General features: G+C 42.0%; 1 protein-coding gene across 6 annotated transcripts in view; it reads right to left on the minus strand.

The window, feature by feature from the left end:
- Nucleotides 1-27,594, minus strand: part of Sk (small conductance calcium-activated potassium channel) — a 279,006-nt gene that overhangs the window by 90,597 nt on the left and 160,815 nt on the right. For 2 of the 6 annotated variants that reach the window (XM_076792014.1, XM_076792015.1), the window contains exon 2: nt 17,267-17,907. The exons of 2 other annotated variants lie outside the window; for them this stretch is intronic. The gene's annotated coding sequence lies outside the window, so the exon portion shown is untranslated. Of the gene's footprint in view, nt 1-17,266; nt 18,099-27,594 lie in introns of all 6 variants that reach the window. 2 more of the 6 variants (XM_076792013.1, XM_076792012.1) reach the window with 1 other exon arrangement.

Genomic DNA, 27,594 nt, shown 5'->3' on the forward strand with positions numbered 1-27,594 from the left:
ATCTAAACCTTGATTGGCTAAGGTGATCTTAAACTTGTATTCCCGATAAACTTCTCACCTTAACGAAACTGCCGAGTTTCGACGGTTGCCAACCCGGCTGTTATTCCAGCCGAGAGTCCAAGTGGTCCGTTCGACGATAAGTAACTTTAAGCTCGAGGATGATTTCCTCGGATGAGCACTGCTCGTTATCAGTTCCATTATTTAGCCGTTCGGTTCGCCAGCTTTTAGCTGACACTTTCGATCGTGTTACTTGTTCACCATTGCGCTGGGCAATCGCGTCGACGTTGTTAATTTTCGTTGGAGAACGAGAACAATTTGTTTTCTTGACCAATAGGTATCTTAAAGTAGAAATGAATAAATATTTTGTTGAGTAGAGTGGAAGCTCCGTGGTGCCTTTAAAAACTATCATACTGTTGCTCGAAATAATTTTCTCAAGTCTGCGTATTGTACTGACTCCGGAGAGTGTTTAGAAATTTATAGCGCGAAACGAGATTATCAGATACGATATATTGCACTTTTATGACTGCTCACTGTCTAGAATTTGCTCGGTAAAAATTTTATATTTTCTTGTTCATAAAGTGTTCCGAGTCGAATGAAATTGCTGTGTTTTGCATTTAGAATCGCTTCCAGAGCAAGGAATTTAGTACAAACGTCATTGAAACTTGTTATTATTGCTTGTCGTAAACGCATATGAAAATAATAATGTCACGTATATAAATATGCAGTCTACACACGATTGTCTGTATTATGACGCTTTGCCAGGTAATTTTGTGTTCATAAGATTCTGTATTGGTACTTGTTAGAGAATGGCCGTGTTTGATTGGAATTTTATTTCAAGAGGAGCATCGAAGGCGAACGAGGAGACTGTTGGGACGGCGATGCAACGATCCTAAGCGAAATTCCGCGGGAATTTTCAGTCGATCACCAAGAGACCGCGACCTCGTTCACTCATGCCAAGTTTTATGACACTCGTCGGCCGGTTACGCCAGTAAATATTGAGCTTTCACGAGTTTCGAGTGGGGGATCCAACCTGCGTAGCATCACACGCGCCAGATTGCTCGGGGAAGACCTGTTTTTCGCGAATGTTTGCAAGAACGTGCGTGGCGAAAGCTTTCGGCTTCATGTTCCACTTGAAGCTGCAACTTCAGTGAAGTGTCATCTGGTATCATTGGCTTAATAGCGAACTTTTGCTCTTATTAACCACGAACTGTTTTAGTAAACAAAATTGAAATTTTGGTTAAATTTCAGCTTGGCAACCCAGAAATTTTTAACATTTTACTATGTAATGCTACACACCTTGACGAGAAAATGCCAAAAATCGAAGCTTTAAGGCGAGGAATTCACTGGTTCAAAAGTTATACGTGTTTAGAGTTGAACGAGCATGTACAGGATTATAAAGTAAACAGTTAAAAATTCCTGAGTTGCCAAGGTGATGTTAAGCCCAAATTTTAAATAAGATTGTCAGAATAGTGAACTAAACATTTTGACCACCAATTTTCAGTAATTGTGGAATATTGCCTTCACGAGATGATCTTGTGGCAATATTTGTTTATCCTGAAACATCATCTCACTTTGTTTGTCCATAGCACCACCTGTCCACCTGATTTATGTTATGATAGCATAAGGAAAAAATTTAGTACCTTTTTCTTAATATTCATAGTGCTTTAAAAATAAATGTAATTAATATAGGCACAGTAATTGGGTCCCCACAGGTTTTCTTGTTGTTCAAGGTTTCCTGCAATTCGCCGTGCTTCTCAAAGGTTTTGATATTATAAATACTGTTTCCTCGCGTGAGCGAAATCATTCATAGCAATTGGAGGAGAAATTCTTTCCGTGCTAATTGACAGGCACTACAAAACGAGCTTTTCACTGTCGAACAGTTAAAGCGCGTGAGACAATTCCGCAGACAACGCGACTCCGGTGAGCGACCGCGATTATTTCGCGTGAGCACTTAATTAAATTCCTGGCGGACGTATCCCCCCCCCCCTCTGGCCGCGCGTGATTCTAAGTCACGCCCGGTAATTAGTATTTCGTAGCAGTTCGAGCTTATCGAACGGCGCCGGATCGGCCTCCCCGTTTTATCGAACCCCGTCAATCTTTGACCATGCCCTCCACTCGAACGGGAATAAAGGAAGCTGCTGCGCTCGGGGAACACAGAAAGGGAATCGATCCGATCGTCTGCGTTCACGTCCACATTTTCAGGTCCAACACACTGCACCAGCCGGCCTTTGTGCACCGATGCAAGAGCCGCGTCGTCCCTTCGATGCAGTTCCCCCGTTACCCTGTACCTTGTTTTCTACCGACCAACTTCGGCACCGAGCAAACAACCACTTGCATGTCAAATCTGCATCTTCTTCTTCCTCCCTTCTGCTAATCAGAATTATGCGTCGTCGCTTCTTCCTGCAATATGCAATTTTCTGCGCATATGCCGGTTGCAACGTTCATCTGAATACGTTCCTTAAAAATAATTTCTTCGCGACAAAAAAATCATGCAACGATCTATCCAGGTTTGTCGCAAAGGGCAAGCTCCCCTCTAAAAGGCCGTTTAAAAATAAATTCCAGAAAAAATTTATTAGACTCGCCACTCTTTTAAACAAATAGCAGGGTCGCTTGAATTTAGAAAATTTGTTACAGGATCTTCGAACCTTTGAACTGCTGTAACTTCGCGAAAAAAAATCGTAAAGTGATCTGTCTGGGCTTGTTGGAAAGAGGAAACTTTTCTGTTCAAAACCATCCCAGAAAGAATCGCGGAAAAAATTGTTCGAACTCGGTAGACTCCTTTGAACTTGCAAAAGTTATAACAGTCACCTTCAGTTCTCTACTTTGTCTTTTAATATGAGGTTCTCCGTAGAAATTATGTGGAGTGCTGTGAAAGCAGAAATTTCACTCTTTAAGAGGAGCCTAGTGAAAATTTATTTACACTGGATTGTGCCATGATGAGAGCCGATGTGAAGACGACGTACCGTCGACGACGAGGCGGCCGTTCGTCGACGGAGTTTGTCTTTTATTGCGCCGGTCGAAAGTGGGCCGGGAATTTCGGTCAGCGACGGAACCCGCGAACACAGAGTCGATAGACGCTGGCATATTTAAACGGAAATTGACATAATGCCGTCGCCGGGGAATCCGTGGACTCCCCGCCCGGAAATTGCTTAATCGAGTGAAATATTCGACGCGATCCGACGCCGGTTTCCGCTCCCAGTTCGATTTCGACCGGCTTCGTTGCGCATCAGGCGAAAGAAAATGTTTCCAGCTTCTATCAGGGGAAACAGCAACCAAATCAAATTCTCATCCCTCAACCCTCCGGGGGTTGGGTCGATTTTGATTCAGACAATCAAAATTTGCTCACCCCATTTTCGGCGATTAAGGGGAATATTAATTTTTATTTTTCATCTATCTAAAGCACAGTATTTTAAAATATGCCCCTACAGTTTTATAGTTTTATTCGAGAACATAATTATGATTCTCTTAATGAATTGATGAATAAATGGTTTAATTTCGAAATGGTTGATATCGAGAGCTAATGCACCAATCAAACTAAAATTTTGCAAATGCAGCGCACGTATGACTGCCAACGGTACCATAATCGAATAGCGACTAATAAATTCGACCATTCGTCATGATGATTGTTAGCACGCGATATTGTATTTAGTTTGTAAACACAATTGCAGCGGATTGTGCCAGCCGTGAATGATTAACAGCATTAACGTGTACTCGTCGGAGATGTTTCGATGATCAAGATGAACAGGGAAATGCTTTGAGAAAACTCGCGCCAGCCTCCGAATTTACGACGCGCTTCGGCGCCATTATTTCCTCACGCCTGAAAGCTCTTCAGAAACTTTTTTAATTCTTTAATGTTCTGTGAAAACGCAAGTGCCGCGGCCAACTTCAACCGAAATTTACAACTTAGCCTAATTTATGTTCCCGCAGGATTATCCCGTACTCGGAAAATCCTCGTGAAAGCGTCACTATAGTATTCCATTACGTCCATAAAATTTTAATTCTCTTCTACGAATTCGTGAAATCATTGTGTTTTGCCGTGATCCAGTTATCTTTAATAATTCTTTTTCTGTGAACATGATGACCAATAATGTTAAATTATTTTTTGGTTGAATCAGTTACTTTCAAAGAGTGCGAAATAATTTTTTAAATAATTCTACAGTGGTTTTTGCTTGTTATATACAACGCTGAAAGTAGCTATAAAAATAATGCAGTATTTTGGTGATGTGCAGTGATTCACCGAGACAATTATAAATAATTAAGAGCACAGGTTTGAGAGTGGAGAAGTAAATGCTACAGATTGTATTTAATATTTTAACAACAAATATTTTTCATCGAGAGTATAGGTGTCTATCGAAGCAATTAATTATAAAGCTGAGGAAGAATTCGGGATTCGCAGGAAATGAAGGTTTTCGGCGGAAAATAAAGAATTCGAGCCGCCCAATTAATTCGCTTCATCGACCAGCAAGTCCATCCGAGGTGTGGAAACACTTATCGACGATCCGCGTTCGGCTGACCGGCTCAGTTTCACTTTACTTTTCGACGATCAGCTACTTGAGCAGAGGGGATGATCTCGCTAATGGAACCGGGACTAAACGTTCCGGAAAGACATTGGTGTCCGCCAGAAGACAGGGGAGAGTGGCGAGATATATAATCGGTAACCAATCGCGTACACTGGTAAATGGTCGACATTTCGTGCAGGGGAAATATCAATTATTGCTGGAACGTTTGTAACTGACCACAGTAAATATTTTTCCCTCATCCTTCTACATCCAGAATTATTTCTCCCACGTTAGAATTGTTCCTGAGATATTTTTTCAGATTCTAACATACTGCAAGACTATTTCCACAAGACTAGATGTGAATGCACTGCTTCAAAACATTAAATCCCTAAATCTTGATAAGAAAGTTGTTGATCCTCGAACTAATTTCGTGAACAAAAAATCTTACGAAGAACTACCAAAGATTTTTGTTAAGGGAAAGCTTCTCTCTACAAGACCATGTTAAAAGAAATTGTCCAAAAATTTGTTAGCATTCTGCCAAAAAATTAGGTTAAGTTGATTGAATTTACAAAATTTGTAACTTCGTGAAAAAAATCATACAGTGGTCTATTTAGCGTTGTGATAAAGATACAGCTTCCTTCCGTATGATCATTAAAAAATATCCCAGAAAATTGAGTTTGAACGTTCGTAGAACGCGAGCAGGTTGTCTGACTACTGTTCGCTGGTTCTACTGGAAGCGTACACTCATTATGGTATTAATTTTCCGCGAACTCGCTATCGTTATCCATCGAATTATTCCAGGAAATGAATTGTATCATGTTCGATCGTATTTCAGTAAATAGTAGTGTGACTAGAAACGGTCACACGAACTCCTTTTCTCCAATAAAAAAATTATAAAATAAAAGAATAGTCTACCGCAACAGAAGTCCACGTTAGACCATATCTCTTTCCGCTTGAAAAATCCAATTTAAAAAACAAACTAATACTTGATTTATCTCGTCGAACCGAAAACCCTTCGCATCGAAAAACAAACATTTACCGAACCCCCCGTTTGCAAAACATCAAAGGCAGTTTTAAATCCTTTAGCAACCGGCAGAAAATATTTTGCGAAATATTTGCCCAGTTACACTGAATCGAAACTTCCAACACTCAATCACGCGAGAGGAACGAACGAACCGAAGGACATTACAGCGATCGTTCAATAAAACAAGACATTCGCAATGAATCGTTCAATCGCGGACGTTGTTTGTCATCGAGTGAGTTAATAATCTGTCGAATATCGCGTAAAACATTTAACAAACACGCCGAATACACGGACCGTTGGCTGACCGATGATTCTGGAGACCGATACCGGGTGAGTTTGATAATAATCATAATTTCAATTATTCGGTGCCCAGAAACGGATGTTTTCGGGTCACCGATGCGTCCGTCGACAGGGATGTTTGAAAATTCAGCACATAAAATAACGGGGTTCAGCTAATAACACGGGTAGAAATTAATATCGCCGCTCGTTAAGGTAAATAGCAATATGAAATGTTAATAACTGGCCCGTATCCGTTCCGGAGAACCGTGTCCGTCTCATTCCCGCGGATTATTTTCGGAGTTTTTTCGCAGCCGGATCCTTAAACTCGGATCCTCGGCCATCGCCGATAAATGGGAGGACTCGGACTGCGGAGCCGCGTTTCGAACTCCTCGCTGGGGATCAAGGGATTGCGGTCTAATTTCATGTATATATTCTATAACTTGGCACTTCGAATTTTAACGCGGCCGTTCCTCTACCCAGAATTCCCTCAGACCTCCGGCTACGGCCCCGAAGACCCTCCTTGCTGTCGTTAGTATAGCAATAGCGATGCTTGGTCCGATCGTTTCGGAAAATTGAAAAGGATTATTGCTTCATTTTATCCAGCTTTCAGAACTTCTGAATATCATTGTCTACTTTCACCGAATCCCGAGAATCCCACTACTGTTTTATTTTATCGAATCTTTGTACATTTTTGTACATTATTCTTTCATTTCGGAGAGTTTAAGCGGAAGAATAAATAGTTTACGTAGAACAGAAAATTCACAGGCTCATAAAAATTATCCCATAATTTTAAAAATTAAATCAAAAGCTCAAAGCAAAGTGCTTTCAGGAATGCAGTTTACGTAATAATGCTCGATCCACTTAAAATTCCGTACGAACCGTGAAATGTTCACGAGTAAGCGATGAAATTTTCGAGATGCAGCTACTTAATAATAATAATTTGCGCCCATTAAATTGCTAATTAAACGATTCTTCGTGGAATACCCGTCAAACGTGAGTATTCGTTCGTCGGTACGTGTGTTCACCGATCATTCGTTAACGATTCCTGTTCGTTCCGATGGAATTCGAAGCATTCCGTCGACGAACGAATGCTGCAGAAATACCTTCAATAAATATTTAATTAGCCAGTCCGAAACGCTGCGAAATATAATTAAATCGCGAGAAGTGAAAATACTTCGCGAAAGTTCTTGAGAATTAAACTACCCTTATTAGACTGCATAATTGAGCTTTATGGCTGGTACACTGTAGAGTGGCAGTCGATGAAGTGTTGCGAACTCGAATTAGTTGGAAATTTAATCGACATTAGTTTGCAGAACAGTTTATAATCCTTGCGGGTCTGTGTAAGAATCTCAAGTAGTATAGGTCATCCATGATCAGACTTCTTGAACTATACTCGTAACTGGTGATTCACGTTCTGAACATTCTCATTAGATGTTTCAGTGGTATTATTGATTTGTGGTCCGACCGTACAGTGCAGTTTCAATTTATTTATTTTATAATGAAATAATCAATAAAATAATCATGCAAGCTTATTTGAAGAGACATCAACATTCGAGTCCAATCTAAATCGTTGGAATGGAAACTGATTTATATTCGCAACAAAACGAATTTATATTACAACCGAACATTTTTCATTTCATTTCGAATTCGAACAACAAACGCCTCCGTGTGAGAAAGTCGCAGTTCAAAAGCGGAGCGAGGCAATTTTCCAAAGAAAAATTCTCCCTCTCCCAAAGAATTTCGCATTTCTGCGAGCAATTTTCTCGTGGGGTTTCACTATTGTGTATTCCTTCGCCGCGTCGATTCCCGGGCAACAGGGTGTCCGGATAAGCGACGTTCGTCTTCCGGTTTCGCGCGGAACGAACAGGTGAAATCACAGGAACAGCTGATATTGAATATCCGCGGCTTGTACGCGATCGATCCTGATTTAATAACAGCAGAGTAACTATCGGGCCGGGCCCGAAACTTTCGTTCTGTTTGTCTTTCGTTCCCCGTTCCTTTCGCCGCGCGGCCGGCGTGTGGAAACAGAGATTTAGGTCAGTGGCGCGGATCGTCCAGGAATATTGCTAGGTGGATGCAATTATCGCGACAGCTTCTACTGCTATTACACTCCCACCGTCTCGTTTCGCTTCGCTTTCGTCTCGAACCTCGGTCGTCCCGGTTTTTGCGGAGAACCGGTTGCGAAAACGAGAAATCGTGCCTGAACATTACGTCTGTTACAGTAAAATCTAGCACAATTTATACGTAGTCTGAACAATTTTAATTTTTCCTTCATTGGAGGCTTTTCTAACCCTAACCCCCAACCTTCAAAGAAAAATATCGAAAAAACCTTACCAAGCGCTTTCTAAATATTTCTTTGGAACGAGGAATAACCAACACGAAAATTATGATTATCCCAGGCCAAGGAGATCAGCCGAGTTTGCCAGGCAGGTGACATCGCGATTACAACTTTCCGCTGTCAATCGGCTCACAACATTTCGCGCGCCGGTCTCTCTGAAATATATTCATAACCAACGGAATCCGAAGCCGCCTCTTGACACCAATCCGTTCTCCCTCGGCCAAAGTAGTTTCTAATGCGTTTAATATGCACTCGCCTCCTTCGAGCGTGTAACCCGGCAACTTCCGAGCGTTCCCGAAGCTCGACAAGCACAATCGCAGCCACCGAGATTGAAGTCGTTAATAACTGAACGGGATATTCGGATTCGCAAACATCGAGTCGCGATGCAATCTTCCCGCCCGGAAACGGAAGTTTTATTCGGGACTTTTCCCTTTCTGAAAGCGACATTTCGTGCTTCGGTCCCCGTTCGTTCCACCGCTTCGATCGCCGCGATCATGCGACGAGACGATACGTCTTAAGACAATTTCTCCTGTTTACTCTCGCGTCGAGTATTGTACCCTGGACAAAGAGCGCGCGGTTGCTCTGGGAACTTCGTCAAACAGGATCGCATCGATTTTATGCGAGCCGCTGGTAGCATTCGTTCGAAAACTTGCGTCAATTTTGATCCCTCTTCGAAAGAAAGATGGCTAAACATGTTTCTACTTGGAGTTATGGCACTTGAGAGTTTCGTACAGAGATTCGGATAGAATGACTTAGTTGTTTGGAGAAATAAAAGTATTTTCTGTCGCTTTATGAGCAGCTTGTTCGTCGTCTGACTATGACCGGAGTAATCTACTGTCTTTCAAACTGTTGCAAGTGTATCACTTTCGTCGTTTGTTCAGGTTATCATGACAATTTTAATAGTGTTTTATATGACGAATGAGATCCGGTAACAGTAACACAATATTAATCACTAGAGCATTGTCTCGTGTCACATTTTTAAGAGCACCGGTCGTTCAATCTTGCTCGACTCTTAACAACTCATGGCGGAAAAAAAAATGGTTGGTGAATGACGCTTCATAAACGTTAAAGCTCGGCGGGCTTTTTCTAAATATTTCGCGATTTTCTGGTTCGTAAAAAAGAAGATAATATTAGAAGAAAATATTAGACAGACTTCGGACGAAACGAGAGGAAAAGCTTTTGATCCCGAGGAAGAGGAATGATAAATAGAGGCGCCGTTCTTTTCCGACTCGGTTTACTCGATTCACGGTGTTTTTGCCGAATACCGTGCCGCGATCTTTCGTTAAACGATGATATGAATTTTCCGCATCGTGATGGAATAATTTATTTTGCCTGGTCTTGTTGCTTTTTGTGGAAACGAGTACAAAAAGAGAACCGCTTCGATAAACGCGATTCAAATTGACCGAAGCACAACTGTCAGCATCGAAATTTGTTTCCGCCTGATGGGAATGAAGAAATGGAAAAAATAGATAGATTGTTTAGGTTCACCGGTCGTCCGATTACGAAATGAAAGTATGATGCATACTGTTTCCCTCGGATGCGGAAGTCGAGGAAAATTGAATGGAATCCCTAGACAGTCTTTAGGGTCTATCGCGTTTATTCCATCGATATTTCGTTTGCCTCTCATTGCTCTCTCAGTTTCCCAGAACACTTTTCCGCGATCGGTATCGGCGTCGTTGAAATTCTACAGAGGGAAGCTCGACCGCGATGCTTGTGTTATCTAAATTTACAATATATTATCCCGTAATCGGCGACGCTTTCTCCCGTAACGAAAATAGCCTCTACCCGGTATAGCGGCGCGGAAATTATGCAAATGAAATTACACCGCCTCGAAGTTATTCCGCAAAGAGGAAAAACTATCGGTCAAGCTGTGAACGGAGTCTAGAAAAATTGAATTTGCTCGCGATAGCGTCAGCTGCACCCCTAAACTGCAACTGGCCTGTGATCCATCATCTCCAGAGGTCTTGCACTTGACGAATTAGCACACCCTCAACGTATCGAGCAGCCGCTTCTTCAGGATACTCCAACTTGAGAATCTAATTCAATTCATATTTCACGAAGAGATAACGCTATACCGAGTGAAAAATATTATCATATAAAACTCGGAAAGTTTTAAGTAGTTTAGCGATTTACGGTCTGTCGTTTCAGCACAAGTTTCATCGGGCTCGTTGCGGAGTAATCCGATGAATAGTTTATTATCTTAATTTAGTAGGCGAATTAGCGCATATGAATTCCATTCGACGCACAAAGCTCGACTCGAAGCGGTATTAATGGTATTAAGTGGCTTAAATTAAGTGACCAAACAATTTCATACGGGATTTATCTGACCACAAAATTTAATTAGAACATCATAGCGATGCGTTTCCGCTCCCTACTTTCCTCTGTTGCTTCGAGTCCTGACGACTCAATTCCGTTTAGGCTATATAGATTTTTAGTTCATGTTTCGTTGAGTCTAGTAGTGTTGTCCGCCTATGGTCAGACAAGGGGGTATACTGATTTTCGTGACCGTTTTAGGAATTTTTTTCCGAAAAATTATTGAACCTTTTGCGTGGGGATTTTCCACACACATTTCTTGATACTTGAAGTACGCGTGTGATTTTTAAAAAATAAAAATTATCAGAATTACATGGTTCGACGGTTTCCATGAATCCGGTCTTTCTACCGACCGGAAACAAAAGAATGAAGTTGTTTCTTAATCAGTATTTCGGAACGAAGAGAAATTCAAAATCTTGATTACTCACAAAATGGCGACAGAAGGTAATAGACCGATTCTTTTTTTGAAAACGATAAACCAGAATAATGTTAATCATCCACTGTCCATCGCGCCCAACAGTTCATTATCATCTTTTAGCGGAGCTCGTTTCGTTGACTTCGATGCTCCTTTAGTAGGCGGTCCTTCAGCCTTATCAGGTCAACTTCGGCTTCGCGGAAGCCGTCTTTTTTTCGGCAAGGCGGCCCGTTTGAGCGGCCGTTGAAGGTGGCGGTGCTCGTCGAGTTAATTAAGTTCGCGCGATGGCGAGGTAATCCGCGGGACCGAGAAATCGTCTTAATGACCAAGGCAGCGGCCAATTAAACCGCAGACAGCCCCGGGGGGACTCTCGTCCCGGACTGGTTTCCCCGAGTCCGAAATCGTCCGGCATCGTCTGCCGAAACAATCGCGCGCGGCCATGTCTGATCTGTATATTCTGCCGGAGTGTTTGCGTGTTCAAACGGCGGATGAAAGGCCGAAAGAGGACAAAAATTCGAGGTAAGAAAACACAAAGGAGGCATCTGAGCGGGAACAATGGCCTTTCCATTCGCAGACACGGAGGACGCTTCAGCTCGGACCCCGAGGAGGACCTTCGAGGGCAGCTATTGTTCTCGTCGGACCACGTGAAAATAAGCCATCTCGGTTTTTTTCCTTTCTGTGCTCGTGACGATTCCCCGGATATTGTTTACGGAATAAACCTTGTCCCCCCTCCCCTTCACCCCGGGAAAAGCGTTTCATCGCGCATTCGGCGAAACGTTTCTTTGTATACGTGATTTATGGGCAATTTTTCTGGATAGAGAAAGTTCTGATGAACTCGCGGGGAACATGTTTGCGCAAGCTAGTGGCTTGCAGTTTCGTCGACTTGACACGTTCGCCGCTGTTGCGCGAGATAACTTGCGGCTGATGTGGCACGAAATTTTATGCTCGGCACGCGAACCGTGGGCTAACGAGAATTTTTGTTTGGAAAAAATTTACATTTCCGCCGGCGAAGAAGATGGGAATCGTGTGTGTGTGTGTGCGCGCGCGTATAGTCTGCAGTCTGGGATGATCAAAAAGTAATTTAACAGAATCATGCGCAAAAGTGCTGCGACAAACCGAATCTCAAACTTTTCGTTGCAAATTAATTTTGATTTCAATGTAAGTTCTTCGACTATTAAAATAGCAGAATATCACTACATATTTTGATGATTCAATACATTGTTAATTATATCTGTGTTTATATGTATAAATGAAACGGTTTTTCTTGGCATCGAACTTATTAATTAAAACATTCGTTACATGTCACAAGATTCAGTTGTTCTAATCGAGATTTTCAGGGAATTTCGAGAAACGCTTGTCCTGAAAATTTTAAGCAACACTCCTTTTCGAATATCCTCTGATTTGTTAATAGTACGATTATTATTGCATAACTTACCGTTTTTATTCCTCCGAATATTACAAAATAAACCACGGTAAATTCGACTTTTCGGAGCGCGTGTAAAAACTTTTAGCAACACTATGGAAAAACGTGTTTTATTCGGTATAATATCATGTAAAACCGTTCACAAAACTATTAATATTGCGAATTGGTTAAGAGAAAAGTGTTGAAGTGTTGACTTTAATTTTGGCAAGAATCGAGATCCGCAGTCGACGAGTAAATTCACAGTCCCCGAGTCTCGAACTTTGATCTCGAACGGGGGACAAACCGAGGCACAGCGTCCGGATCGTCGGCGCGTGGAATTTCGAAAAACTGGCGGGAAGTCGAACCGAGGGAAGAAATTACTCTCGAAAGAAGCGGCTCCTCGGAAGCCGAGACGAAGCTGAAATTAAACGGAAATGGAAACGGAGACGGCTGAGCGGCGAGAGCGGGCAAGAAAGAGACACGGAGAGGGAAATAAAGAGATAAAGAGAAAACGAGGGGCGGCAGTCGGATAGCAACAGGAAGCCGCCATGAAAAATAGAAAGGAAGCGCGGCCGGGCACAAAGCGAACAAGAATTTAATTAGCGTAATCTCGGCGGCGGCGGCGACTGGGCCGAACGTCTGATTATTTGCACTGGTGTCTGCTTTGTCCGACGCGATTTCCCGGTTCCTCCCCGTTTTCATCTCGGTCAGCAACACCTTTGAGAGAGCGCCAAGTCACACCGGCGCGTGTCGTTTCGACGTTAATTAAATTTCATTAGCCCTCCATGGACAGTGTAACGCTGCCGCCGCGAAGGAAGCAATTTCCACGGTTAGGCGAGTTCCGAAAGGAATTCACGGCCGTGAGGATGCCGCTGATGGATCGGCGATCGCTGGTTTCCGTTTTGCACATTCCGGGGTCAATTCCCGAAATTTCCGGAGGCGTTAATTAGCATACTGAAGCAGACGGATTCCGGCACGGCGGCTCAACAAAGCCGCGGAGAACATTTTTTCGAAGGAATACATTTTTCAAATGACCTCAAGAATTAAATACAACATTTTTCGGACACCCTGTATGTTGAGAACAATTCGTTGTTCCTGAGTTTGAGTGCAAGAAATATCCACGGTAAAACAAAGAATGGTTCCGTAGAAATGAATGAGTTTAGAAACCGGTCCGTCAGACTTATCGACGATTGTTCGATGCTATACCTAAACTATACCAGGTTGCATAGCGTCGTCCACAGTCTCGCGATACGAATTGGCGCTCGTCTCGAGCCTAAAGAGGGAACCGGGTCTCGTGCCAAGCTTTTTCGCAATTTGCCTGGGTCGCTGCGGCCACAGGGCCTGGAGAATCGGTCAGTCCGAGCACGTCCCGCGCGTCTAAGTCGCGAAAACGGAAAGTTTCATGCGCGTCTATGAATCAGACCGAACCGGGGACGTTTTATCAGTCTCTGCGACAACGGCAACCCGCTCGAGGTCGGAGGAGTCGCGAACGAGGTCGCGGAAACAATGTTACGCTTATCGGCGAGGCATCTCGCTGACGATAGTTAGAGAAGTTCCGCGTTAACGCTTCTTCTTCTTCTTCTTCTGCTTCTTCTTCTTGCACTTATTCCAGGATTTTCCTCTTTCCTCATCCACGGAAAATTCGTTGGGTTTCCGCTGTCGTTGCCTGTCAGCTTTCCGGTGCGAAATATAGGGTCTGCCACGGATTTTTACGGACAGCGACCTTCTAATCCGATAATTGGATCTTTGAAAACGTTGCTTATCTAACAATATTATTCTAATGTGTTATGAAATTGTATTTGATGCGATAAGCGTCGCGAATCGTCTGAATTAATGCCTAATATGCAAATGTGATAAGTGGACAAAATTGTCTGCATCAATTGCCAGATACAGGAGCTACATAGGCATTCAATTATTTTTTGAATAATTTTACGAAGTTGAGAAGAATACGACAGTATTTTTAGATCCTACAAATGTGTTCACTATTTTCCATTTGATCTATTCGTTTTCGTCGTAAATGCATAAAATCCGCAGTCCTGTGACAAGATTCGTCTTAAATTTGCAATTTTAGTGACATGGCGCATTTCAGACATTTTCGAAGCAGAAAATTTTGCAGTAGACGACCCACGGTGAAACGTGAATGAAGATTTAACGTAAGGTTGCGTTAAACGTTCGGGAGATCTTAATGAAAATGTTAAAGGTGGCTTCGGAACACAACGAGTTAAGCTTTATGGTCCAATTTGCAGAGACATGAACTAAATACAAAGTAGTTCACCCGGTTACGAGCTCTATCGGGTTACAGGTGAAACAAAAACCGCGTGAAACTTTATTCGCTGTGCGAGCATGGAGTCTCGGCAGCTCTGCGGAATTTCTTAAGCCAATTACTGTTCACCATATTTACTGCAAATCAAGTTTTAATGGCACCAGTTGCTCGAATTTACCAGCTTAGTTATCCGCAACGGTTTCTTCCCCGGGAAATGTAAAAACTTTAATGCGCGAAGAATATTGTACTGTGCAATCGTTGACTCTGCTACTGTACTCCGCAAGTTTACGTATAATTTCGATTATTTTCATAAAAGAACGAACAAGATAAGAAGTAATTGAAAATTGTATTCGAGACCATACAATTTTAATGAACCGTATACGTTTTAAATGGTACAGCAAATGTTACGAAGAAAAATTTGTTATAAAGAAAAAAAAAGTGCTATCGTTGAAATTGCCTCATCCTGTACATAAACGTTAAAAACTTGCATAATCTTCGGTTCGAAAACAGGATGCTAAATGTAGTTAGTAGACGGCAGATTTTGTGCATCTAGAAGAGAAATGAATAAATGAAACAGAGTTATTGAAATGAAATTATTTATTCTATCTGTCACGATTACGGTTAAAGGGTGGAATGAAGTTTGCATTGACTTGCTGCTTCTCCTAATCGACGCGGAAGACTTTTTGCTTTAGAAAGCTCTCTTCGCGTACATCCAGAAAATGAAGCACACACAACAAACCTATCAGAGACACAATCAAGACCCCCACGCCGCTCGTCAAAAATACTCAAAGCAGATTGAAACGACTCTCGGCGAGATAGCTGAAGCATTCAGACGTCAAAATAAAATCACATTGCCGCATAAGATGGCCGAAAAGTGTCATTCCACAGTCTCTCCAAGGTTCTCCAAGTAAATCGAGAACGTTCAGCGAGCAGCAGCTCGACGAGGGACACCGCAAGAGCCACTTCTCTGGCAAATGGAGAGAGAGAGAGAGAGAGAGAGAGAGAGAGAGAGAGAGAACGAAAGAGGAGGACAGAAATGCTCAGACTCAGGAAAGGGAGAGAGAGAGAGAGAGAAACAGCAGAACCCACAGTTCTTCTTCTTATTTACCTTTTTCGCTGCTTTCCAGGCTAACGGATTTCATTCGTATGCAGATTAGAGCCGCGCAATATGGCGGAGCACAATGGCCGCGTCGGAACCTGGCTTAGCCGATTGTGTTACGTCCGCGGCGGGGCAGCTCGACTGGAAAAAAGTCGCCCCCCACCCCCCGGAAAAATGCCGTGGAATAGTAATTCCTATTTCGGGCGACACGGAAGAAAGAAAGCTTTCCCCCGGTTAGTTTCGCGCACCCGCATCCCCGGCGCTGGTTTATACCCGCGGAAAAAGGAAAACGCTTTTCTTCCCGCTCACCGAGACGCGTTTGTCACGCACGATCCTGCGAACCGTGGACCTGGCCGGGCGAAATTGCCGATTTCACTATGATTTTTAACACCGTCACGTCCCCGCGTTTCGTGCCGGTACACCGATTTGCTGTCCACAGTTCTAGCATGATTTCTCTTTGTCATTTCCGTCCAGGGAATCGAGATTTAAAGATGGAAACGTCTCTATCATTTCATAAGGCCTATTAGAGTTCAATGACATAGTCTGATGGTCATTATACTTTGAGTGTTGCCACTATTTACCATGCTTTGAAATCAATTTTGACTTCAGTTTATGGAGACTGTTCACTGGAATTAGGCGAACCAATTTTTTGTTGCAAAAGTCTTTGCTGTGGTGAACACTTTTGCACTGTTATGCTTGTACTATTTAATAAGTTTTTCTTACTTCTGTGTAACAACACGTTAAAAACGCTATTTATCTATATCCACTTGATTGCAAAAAATATGTAATGATACGTTCACTGTATCTGTGTTTGATTAGAGACATTATTTAGAATAAAAGTGTCATTGGAAGGGAGAAATAGTTAACAAACTTCTCTAATACATTGATAGGGTAATTACCATTCGTTGTCGTAACTAGAACGGCAGGAGCCACACGCTTCACAAAATTATATAGTAATAAAGCAGCTATTTGTAGACCCCGCTCAAAATGACTTCATTAACTACTTCCAATTGTTACCGTCACAAACCTGGCATTCAAAGTGTCTCCTCGTCTAAAGTTAATTGATGAACCCTTCCAATTATTCTCATCATAAACCTGGTATACGTTCGAAACGCCTCGTCATCCTGTTATTCAGAATAATAGACACGCAAATAAGCTAAACAATTACTGTACAACAAAGGCGTTCGCTTTGTGTGAATGTGTGACCCTTTGTGCGAACAAATCATCTATAGCCAGGACTATAACATACTGCGAACGACTAGACTGACAAAAATATTCGCAGAATTCAAGGGTGGCAACCCTCTCATGGTTCTTCTGGTTAATTGATTTACCAACCCCTTAAATGTAGATCCAGTTTTCATTATCCTGGGCATAAAATACAGTAAATCACTCGGGTAACGAAACTATTCGCAAAGTCCAGGGGTATCAACCCTCTCGTCATCTAAAATTAATTTTCTCAATCCCTCAAATTATTTCACAAATACACAACTTCAACTGTGTAAATTCAAGTAATTCTTATTATAAATCTTCCAGCAATTTGAACTATGGACTATTCGATTCCCCACCCCTCAAAGTGAAATAACCCCACTAACGTCAGGCCAACAAGCCGATTCGCAGATTCCAGGTGTACCAACCTTCTCAGTGACATTTACGCCTGTTCTGCTCCCTCCTCAAGTCAGATCCGCCGAGCCGGGGTTGTCGGTGGCACTGTTTCGCAACTCTGTTTGTTTATCGCCGGGATGCACTTCACTAAACGTACCGCGTTCCGTCAGCTGCATCGTGGCGCGTAATCGTTTCTCAGGGTTCACTGATTCACTCATGTTTAAGGGTGCGTTCTCACCGTTCATCGTTCGAACGAACGCGCGGGGGATTTGTATCAAGGTGCCGCACCGATTTTCCTGAACAACGGACGAAACAGCAGCAGCAACAGCAGCAGCAACGGCAGCAACAACGTCCGCAGTCGCGAGATCTTCTCCTCGTTGCTCGGCACTTCGCGCTAATTGATAATTGCACGCCGACGCATCGGCGCGGATCGACGGGTCCACAGGTGGATTTCGTATCCACCGGGCAGGTGTTCGTAACAGGTGTTAACGATCGCTAGATCCGCGTAACTTCCGGCTGGACGGCACGATTCGATCTCGGCTCGTGCCGCGACCAACCCTCATCGCCGTTTTGGATTCTGCATTGCGATCCCTGCCGATCAGATGCACTTCCGCTCGGTGATTGGATAGCAGAGGTATCCAACGGTGGATAGGATCCCGCTCGGTGATGTGCACTGCGATTACGCGATTATATACACCCCCTTGCGACCCGACCCCTTTCGCCACAGACACGACCGCGCCGGGGCTCGTTAATGTTTCAAGATTCTATCGATTCGCGTCGCGACAAGACGCGACCTTCGCGAATCCGCGAGCGGATCGCCGACTTCGCGAGATCGCGAACCTTCTCCAGGCCCCGAACCGGGCTCTGAAAGCGGGGGTGGTCGCTGGTACAGTGGCAGTTCGAGGGGAACAAATTTCCAATTTTTTCGGCGAATTTTTTCGGGGTTGCAGTTCGAGAGTGGACCTCGATCAAAGGTCGTGAAACATTTTCCTTAATTAGACTACTCTGGTTTATTAGAAATTTTTAAATAGTGTTCATTGGTGGAAGATTATTGTCTCTTGTATATACGTAGTGGTGGGGACTGAAATAGTTTGTATCGATTGAAAATCAATGTAAAATGGTCGAGTTGCTTTCATCATACACAGTTCATTTATAATGGAAACTTAGAAACAGTTAAGTTTGCCGTGCCGTCTCTGAGGCGCCATTTTAAGGGAAGGGTTAATGTTGTTTCCGTTAACTGTCTGATAATGGAGAATCTGGAACGCTGATAGGGGACAGCGATCAATTTTTGGGGGCTTTTAATATTCGACCGTTTCACGTCGGTCATTTTTCACTGTCGACGCCAGATTTCGGTGAAAAGGAAATACGATATAGTTTCTCGTGGAATGGTTCAAAAAATGTATTTTTGCTGTATGAGAAACTGGAAAAAAGGATCAATCTTCATTCCATTTTTTTAATCAAACATTTCTTTGACCAAACGCGACGGGAAAATGCATATTTTATGAAGTTTATAGCAGACAAGTGTTGTACAATTCATTCTCATCGCAAAACAAATTGAATCAAGATGAAAATTTGTTTTACTTTGTTTTGTCCAAGAGCGATTCGAGAGCAATGTTTTCTTTTTTTTTTTTTTTCTCGACCATTGCTATGACAAGCCATGACTGTTTGATCAGTCAATTTAGACGATCTCGACGCATTTATCAATAGATCGACAGAGGCAATCAAATTTGAACGAGACTGTCAACGCGTTCCGCAATTCACACAGAGACGTATGATTTATGGCAGCGCATGTCGTACGAGAGACGGATCCGAAGCTCGAGTTACGGTTCGCCAGCGTGTATGGGAGAGTCTTCATCATAGTCAACCCCAATATTACTATACTTTTAGGAAATACGTTTCCCGAATCGAGGACCAGCCACGTTCTCCTGGATGGATTTTTATTCAGACAAAATTCCCTCGCATATATTTCACACACAATTTTCGTTTGATATTTCATAGTTAAATAAAGTTATTTATTCATGTTACGAGTCATGGAACGATTGTAAAACTGAAACTGTAGACAGTGGTATCGGTACTGGAACCGATTAAAATTTATAGATAAATATTTATGAAATTCAAGAGAATTTTGTTCTTAACCCTAACATCTGCATTTCATTCCGTCAAAATTTGTACTTCACTATTTTAATGTATTTCTCATGTTTTCCATTAGTTATCTTTCGAATTGACATAATGGACCAATCTATACGAACAGATCTATAGTCAGCATTTTTATACTAATTTTATACTCTTTTCTAGATACAATATTGAATACTCCTATATGTAAATATCTAAATAGTTAAATTTTTTAATTAATTGACTGATGACAGGAAGGTAAGAATTATACCCTAAAGGTGCGTTGAAATAATAAGTAATAATTTTTTTCTAATATAATTATTTCCTGTCAGAAATCTTCTACCGTAATTCTAGTAAAAATTTCGCGACTGATTAATGCAGCAACTCGCCAAGAAATAATTCAGTTCCCGCGACGATGGGGAATAGAGCGGTCAAAAAATTGTTTAAGAAACCTAAATCATGGTAATGCGATGCAAGCTCGTTTCCGTCCGCGAATCCAGAATTCCGCGTCCGACCCCTCCGCATGGCTCCGGTTCGCATGATAACAATGTTTCTCTTTCAATTTCAGTAATTTTTCATCGGATCAATGGGAAGTTGCGTGATTCGAACATAAATTACCTTCCGTTCTTATCTCTCGCACTACCGTGACAGAAGATACCGCGGATTAACAGGAGCCGCTGCTGAAATGTATAGTCACGCGTCGCGTTGGGATCGGCCGACGAAAAATTTACACGCGCGAAAACGTCATCTTCGTGCCCGGAAATTATCCCCCGCGATGATCGACCGACCTTTATTATTTTCTTGGCTCTGACTCGCTGCTATATGCCATAATTAAGTCGCCGGTACTCGCGCGAGTCCCTGTTATTTTATCATGCGTCGTGGAAAGTCTATACTTTGCACAACCGAACTTGTGACGTTGTTCAAACAGATTAATTTGCGAACTTCATAAAGTCTGGATACATTTTTATGCTTGAAATTGTAGACACTGGCGTTTTTGTTAGCACCAGTTAATCTATAAAGCTAACAAACTATGGATGGATTTTTCATACTAAAATTTTGAACGCCAGTGTCGTTGTTGGAACCAGTTAATTTATAAAACCAACACGTGGATTTTTAAAGTTGGAATAATGTGAATTTTGTCTACCTCTTCAAGCTTATATTCCAATTTGTTCCTTATTTTTACAGCTTAATTGATCTCTTGCTGTTGGCATTGATGCCGCTCATAACTTATTTCGTCAATTGAAAAATGATTTACAATGTATGCTCTTTTATAAAATCCATACTTGGCCTTCGAAGAATCGACTAAATTCACAGATTTCATTTTAAAACTGCTTTACTGTGTCGGTTTTATTAAAAAGCAGGAAACAGTAATTCTAAAAAATTCTCCAAATTGTAGTCATTGAATAAATAAAAAAAAAAGCCATGGGGGACCATGTGAACTCATTCTGGAACGTGTCGTTTGAACGATTTCCGTCGCAGAGAAGATTCCAGATGTTTGCACCCCAAAAGTTGCGACTTACGCGATCGTAAAGCAGGTTGCAGCAAACACTGGGAAATATTTATTGCAGATTGCAGTTTGATTGTACCGTTCGGACTGTCACGAAGTAATTTATGCGCGGAGCAGGATATAATGGGGCGCGGTACTCGAACTGACCGCAATTTCGTTGCGTTTTATGACGTATTCGTCCGTCGACGGACAATTCGTCGCGTTCGCTCGACGACAAATAAACGACTCCATCGGCGTTAAGTAATCCAGCGAACGTGAATGAATTCCCGTGAAAAATTAACCGTGGCCAGGAGTCAAAAGAGCCGAAACGAGAAAAATCGATCGGCCACCGCGCGTCGTCGTCGCTTGTCCCTTTTGTCGATTCGACAACATTCGAAAAACAGTATTGAAAATAACAATGAAGCTCGAGTTCGAACGCGCGCGCAGAATTTACGGAAAAGCTACTGGCGCTCCCTATTGTTCGCTTTTCATCGCCCGCCGTGAAATTAATTTGTGGCGAGAAGGAAAAAAAGAAGAAACGAACTTCCGATTTATGTACACGACCGCTCAAAAATATTTGGTCGCCGTGCTTCGGTAAACAAGAAGCTGCTTTTACAGCGAGACAGCATGCAAATGGATGATACGCGCGAGCGAATGAGAATGGTGGACCAACAAACATAAAACCATAATGTCTCCTATTCCTTTTTTTTCCCCTTGGTAAGTGATTGAACACTTGTGTTATGTGTGTGCAAAAGTTTTGGTGTCTTTTAGTCGTTCATGCGTGACGATCCATGATTATAATGGTGAAAATTTTCGAATTTTTCCGTAAAATTGTTTGTTCGCTACCGATGTGTTTGAACACCCAACTTTGTTACTGGTAACATACCTCGTATGTCGCGTGTACATAACAGAAAGAAACTTTTGCATAAATAATTAGCTTTCGAAAATAATTTTACGCTGCACCTCGGAAATAGTTGAGCAGAAAATCCTACGATAATATTTCGTCAATTTTCGTTTTACATTCCACAAACACAAGTTGCATTTCGTTCATAGGTTTTCATGAAATCCGGTTTGCAATGCAAATAGAGGGAAACCGAGCGTTTCACGATAAAAACAGAGAACGCAGGAATGCATGATATTTAAATAAACTAATGAGTGTATGATGGGTGGAATTAGACTGTCGGAGTGGGTTTTCCCTTCTTTCGACTGCGGATAATATTTCACAGCGATGACGAAATCTCGACGACGAATAATGGATGGCACGGGGGCGATCAATTTTTCGTTCGTCGCCGAAACGACGCCTGGTATTGGTGATGGCCGACATGCCCGCAAAAAAACCGTCTTTCTGAATTTTTGATCAGCCCCGGAAAGTTTAGTAACGATAGTCATTTGCTAGTTTCGCCAGTGCTCGTAAATTCCCCGCTGAGAGTCGTTCTGAGCAAGGCTGCTCGACGGAGGTTTCGCAATTTCAGAAAAATGCGTTCCGCGAGATGCAACAATGAATTTAAAAATATTGAGAACATCGGGAAGAATTTCTAAACAAAAAGGAGCGTACTTCAAGTACACTATAACACACTTAAAGAATGCGCGAAAAATATTGCTCATGGGAAGTCATGGTAATTTATAAAATAAGTTAATAATTTGCCAGGAATCATGGTCAATTCATCGAGTCAATTTATGCATTTTTTTGAGAACATTACAGCACTATTTCCCTCTTCGCAAGCAAATTCCAAGTTACAACGTCCAGCGAGTAACCCGAATCCGAAAATTTCTCCGGCGAATTCGAGCAATTAATCAATTCCAGCGCGGGATATAAATCTCGGTGGAATCAAGATTCGCGTAACTTCCGAAAATTCTTCGAGCGCTTTAAAAGTTGATTTAATCGGACGGTAGATATAGAAATCTTTACGACGGTCGAGCGAGCGTAGCTCGAATTTAAAAATGTGTGCCGCGCGTTCAGCGCATTTTGGGAAAACTATCGCGAGCAAACACCGTTAACTTGGCCCTTAAACGTGGATCGACGTCCCGGCTGTTACATCGATCGTTGAAATTTTACTGCGAGCCGATGATCAGTTCGCTTCCGATAACGCTCGTAAACTCGCTCGAGTTTCAGATCCCGACGCATTCGAACAGTTCCGCTTTCCGGCGCGTATCGGATTCCGCGGTTACCTTTCGAAAGAAAGCAACAACAACGACGCCATCGATCCCCCCCCCCCTCCCGGAACTAGGAACGAACCGTTTAAAAAGCTTTCAACCCTGAACGGACGCCCGACAACATAACCATATCATAGTTTCTTTCTTTTCAAGTTCATCGACGGTATTTAGGGAGGACGAGAACATGCGCTCGGGTCTATCGTGATAGAAAACTTGAACTTTTCTAACTGAAAGTTTCCCCGTGATTGATAGCTATCGCAGCCGTCACTTGGAATTTCTATTTTCACTCGGCGGCGAGTGGGCTGTAATTGTCTGTTGGCATACGCTTAATACCGACATTTTTCAATTATATTTCTTTGTCCTGCATTTTCTTTGCTTGCTTCATTTAATTAATTCTCTTCTCTGCTACTTGCATATTCCTATTCTCAACTTCCTCTCTGTATTTCATGTTTTTATTTACCCTGATTTCTACTTTATGGTTACATTTGCAATTGACTGTTATTTATGTATTCTCGTTGGCTGTTCCTGTTTTCTGCAATTATTCTGCTTTTGCGGTTTCCATGAAAATGGTATACTACTCTGTTAGTCAATGAAGATTCAGCATGAAAGAACCGGATCGTGAAGATAAAATACTGTTATCGCACGTTTTAATATTTTTGGTATAGAATTTTGAAGGAGGCTACCAAAATTTTCATTGAGAATGTAAAGAGAAATGTTCGAGCACGTCTTTGAAAGGAAAATAGTACTTTCCTTGTATTGATCAGCTATTACGTTGCCCTAATTTCAGCGGCGAAGTAATAAGAAAGTATCGATACAGGAGAACAAGCTATATCTCGTCTTCAGAGTGCTGTCAAGAACCGATTCGCAGGATCACGATCCGAATGGACCAAGGAAGAAGACACCGACGGAATTTCCCAAGGCACGACCTCTCGTTTTTATTCCAAGGGAAGTTTCCTGTCCCTCTTGGCTGAAGTACTCTACCGAGGAACCTCAAGAACCAATGTGTCGAGCCACTAGCTCTCCCTGTATTATTCTCAAATCGTATCGAAGTATCTCTGTCAAGCTGAGGTCATTGCTTGGGGAGGCCCGTTTGTTACCGAGCCTTTAGAGGGATTCTATGCCGTTGGAACCCTGATTCTACAACCATCAATAATTTCGTGCCGTTCGAATAACGACGGCAATTCCTGGCTAATTTGTTTGTGTTCTTTCCACTCTTCCAACTGTGTTATAGTTCAACTGGCAGTAGCAACACTATCTTCCCTACACTATTCTGTTAACACTACATTCTTTAATAGAACAGTTTCGACTGCTTAGATTGTTAGTAGCTATTAACAATTTTATATGCAACCAGGTGTACACATTTTCTTTCCTGTTGAGAAACTTCCTCTACACTGTCTAGAATTTTCTATACTAGAATTAGAGAAATTTCGTTACTAGTACACATTTTTTTCCTGGGTGTACTCACATCGACAGTAACTAGACAAAGTTGTGTTATTTTTCTTGACAATATTCTTTGCTACTAGCTTAAGTTAATACTCGGAATACTAGTATTAACCCTTCAATTTCTACAAGTATAGTCTCGACCTCAATTATTGACGGAATTGATTCCTAACAAAGTAATTCTATAAACAATCTTTTACAAACTTGTAGATATTTTTTGTTAGTACTGCCACTGAATAAGAAATAATATATCTCGTGGCACAAGAAAAATGGCGGAATCTGTAGAAGAATAAATTTCCCGGAATTCAAGGGAATCGAACCTGGGCCATTTTGGTGGTAGTCAGCGATGATACTGACTACGCCATCCAGCCCTTAATGTTGTACCACCACTTCCCACCTATAAATACTGAATACAGAGGAGTACTATCACGTTTCCCGGTTTACAGAGGAGGATCAGAGCCGGCTGGAAGTGTCTACCTTTAATACACCTCCGAAGCCAGGGCCGTATCTCTGCAATCTAGTTAAGTAATGAAAGAAAAACCGTTCCTCCTATCCTAATAGAAACACTGCGACTAATGGAGGATTAACGAGATCATGTTGGCTCTGTCTTGAGAAAACTGGGTCACCGATTAGAATACGTGCTTTTATATTCGCGTGGACGATGTTAATCGAGTCTCCAAGTTCAGGTAACACTCACGAACGTTAGAAAACGATTTTTACTTATCGGATCGGGGTGGTTGATAGATGCAGATTCGTTAAAGCAATCGATTATCGAGGCTCGTCGGACGTCTCGAGTGCGATTGCACTTAATTAGAACCTGGACCTCTTGATGGAATCAAAAGAAAACTCGAGGAATTCCACTTCCTGCTTCTATTTTTATATTAAATTATCAACATTAACCGCATCAAGGTGGCGAGATCTGCTCTGGCTTATGGCTAAATCGATAGCTAAATTAAGGGCACTGTAACAGCAAGGATAAACGAAGTTTCTACCTTAATTTTGTAATCAAGTAGAAATGCAGACTGCGGAATAAATTCGCTGCTTTCGTGAGACGTAATGTATTAGTAAAATGCCAATGATGGTGGCTGCGGTTCATTATGTAAAATAGTTTTCTGCATCTGTTACAAGAGCGTCTAGAGTCACTTACGAATTTCTACCTTTCTTCAACAATTTTAGTGATGGGCACTCTCTGATCATTTTAATCATTCTACAAATTGCTGCCACTGATTTCTCTCAGATAATTATACAATCGCGAAAACCGTAATCTAGTGATTCTTTTCCTCTATTTTCGCTGCTCTGTGCTTAAACCTTTGCCTGGCGTGTGCTGAGAAATTGGCTTTTGTAGCCATAAACACTAAACACTTGGAAGCGTTTAAATAAAATTTTACAGAATTCTTCAATCTCACTATGAAATTTCATATTACCAAAGAAGACAATGCGCAGAGTTAATCAATTCTGAGAGACTCTCGTTCGCAGCTGAAAATCGGATGTTGCGCATGTAACGGGTTGATGTAAGCCAGACAATAACGAATGACGCAACACGCAGATGACAGGCACGGGCCCCTTATCTTCGCGGTCGTTTTAAAAATGGCGAAACAAATTGTCACGCGATCAGGGACACGGTGTGCTCGAATCGTTACTTGCGGCCGGCGGGTTCATTAAAGTTAATGTATCCTCGATACATCGATATCGGCCGGCCGCACGAGAGATGAAGCTAGTCGACCCCCCCCCCCCCCCACCACACGACCATTACCAATCACGGTGAATTTTGCTAAAATCCTCGGATAAACATACGACGGAAATTCCTTCGAAGGCCGAGCACGGTTCGCCACACGGTTTACGTAATGGAGCGACGCGACGCGTCTTAATTCCACGTGAATTACGATCCGACGCCTTTCTTTCGACCGACGGACCTAGATATTCGTTTGCTTGGACACGAAACGGCAAACTGTGCTTTGTTGCAGTCCGAACTCGTTCGACTTTCATAAATTTCCGCTGACTCTTCGTTGGAAACTAATGTTAGAACTATCGTGCGAGTCGGAATCGTTCGTTTGTCATTTCTTCTTTAAAAAAAACTGGCTCTTGCTGCAAGCTGAATTTACTCGACTTTGATCGGTTCGATTCGATTTCCTTTGGAAATGAAAGCTGAATGCGTCGAGCAGGTTGGAATGAATTATTTCTTGCCTCTTTGGAAAAATTGAGCTTTGTTACGGATTCAACGAATTCGAATCAGTTCGTTCTACTTCTCCTTGGAAATCGGCACTGAAATTGTCGAGTGGGTCAGAATCATCATTTCTAATTTCTTCTTGAAAACATTGGTCCTCGTTCCTATTCAAATTCATTCGATTGCCAGCCAATTTAATCTGATTTTGGGTAATTTCTTTATTTTTTGATAGATTTCTTGGACTCGAATGATTGGAAACACTTCGTTGGGCAGAATTGATCTACTCGTGAAGTTTTGATAATAATTTTTAACGTCGATTGTTTTTGACGGCACCGTGGTCAAATGGAGATAAACAGGGAAGAGCTAGAAACATGCGAGCAGCTTTAGTGAACCGTAAGAGTGCGATCCTATTACACGACAATGCTAGACCTCATTTTCCATAGGAAACGGCGTGCAACTGCACACACTTGAATTTCAAGTTTTTATTCATTACTCTCCCTGTTTCACGGACCTAATAGATTTTCACTTATTTCAAAGATCGAATAGTTTTCCACTGAAACTGTTAGAAAATCACTTACCTCCTTACTAAAAGTCATAAACACAAGATGAAAGAAATTTTTTGCCACAAAAACGTTAAAAAGTGCATCGAAATTTTTATTTCAGGTTTTCCAATTAAAATAGTGATTTATGAGAAACGAATGCCCAAGCGATATATATTCGAACTGAAATTTAATCGAGGCTGAAACAACAAACCGACGATAATTGTAATTGCTCGCGAACGGATTGAGGGACGGTAAGATGAGAGACCAGCGCGGGAAATTTGAATAAAGCCGCTCCGAACCATTCGAAATAGCGGAGAAATCGAATCGCAGTGATTATTTATCAAAATTTTCGATCGCATTTCTGCTACTCAATTCGTTGAAAAAACGAATTTTTACAAGAGAAATCGTTGTAACCTCTGTAAACAAATTCTACATCCAGCTGTTCGCTTGCGTTTATTGAAC

Source organism: Halictus rubicundus, chromosome 8, assembly GCF_050948215.1.
Source record: "Halictus rubicundus isolate RS-2024b chromosome 8, iyHalRubi1_principal, whole genome shotgun sequence".
Taxonomy (NCBI): Eukaryota; Metazoa; Arthropoda; class Insecta; order Hymenoptera; family Halictidae; genus Halictus; species Halictus rubicundus.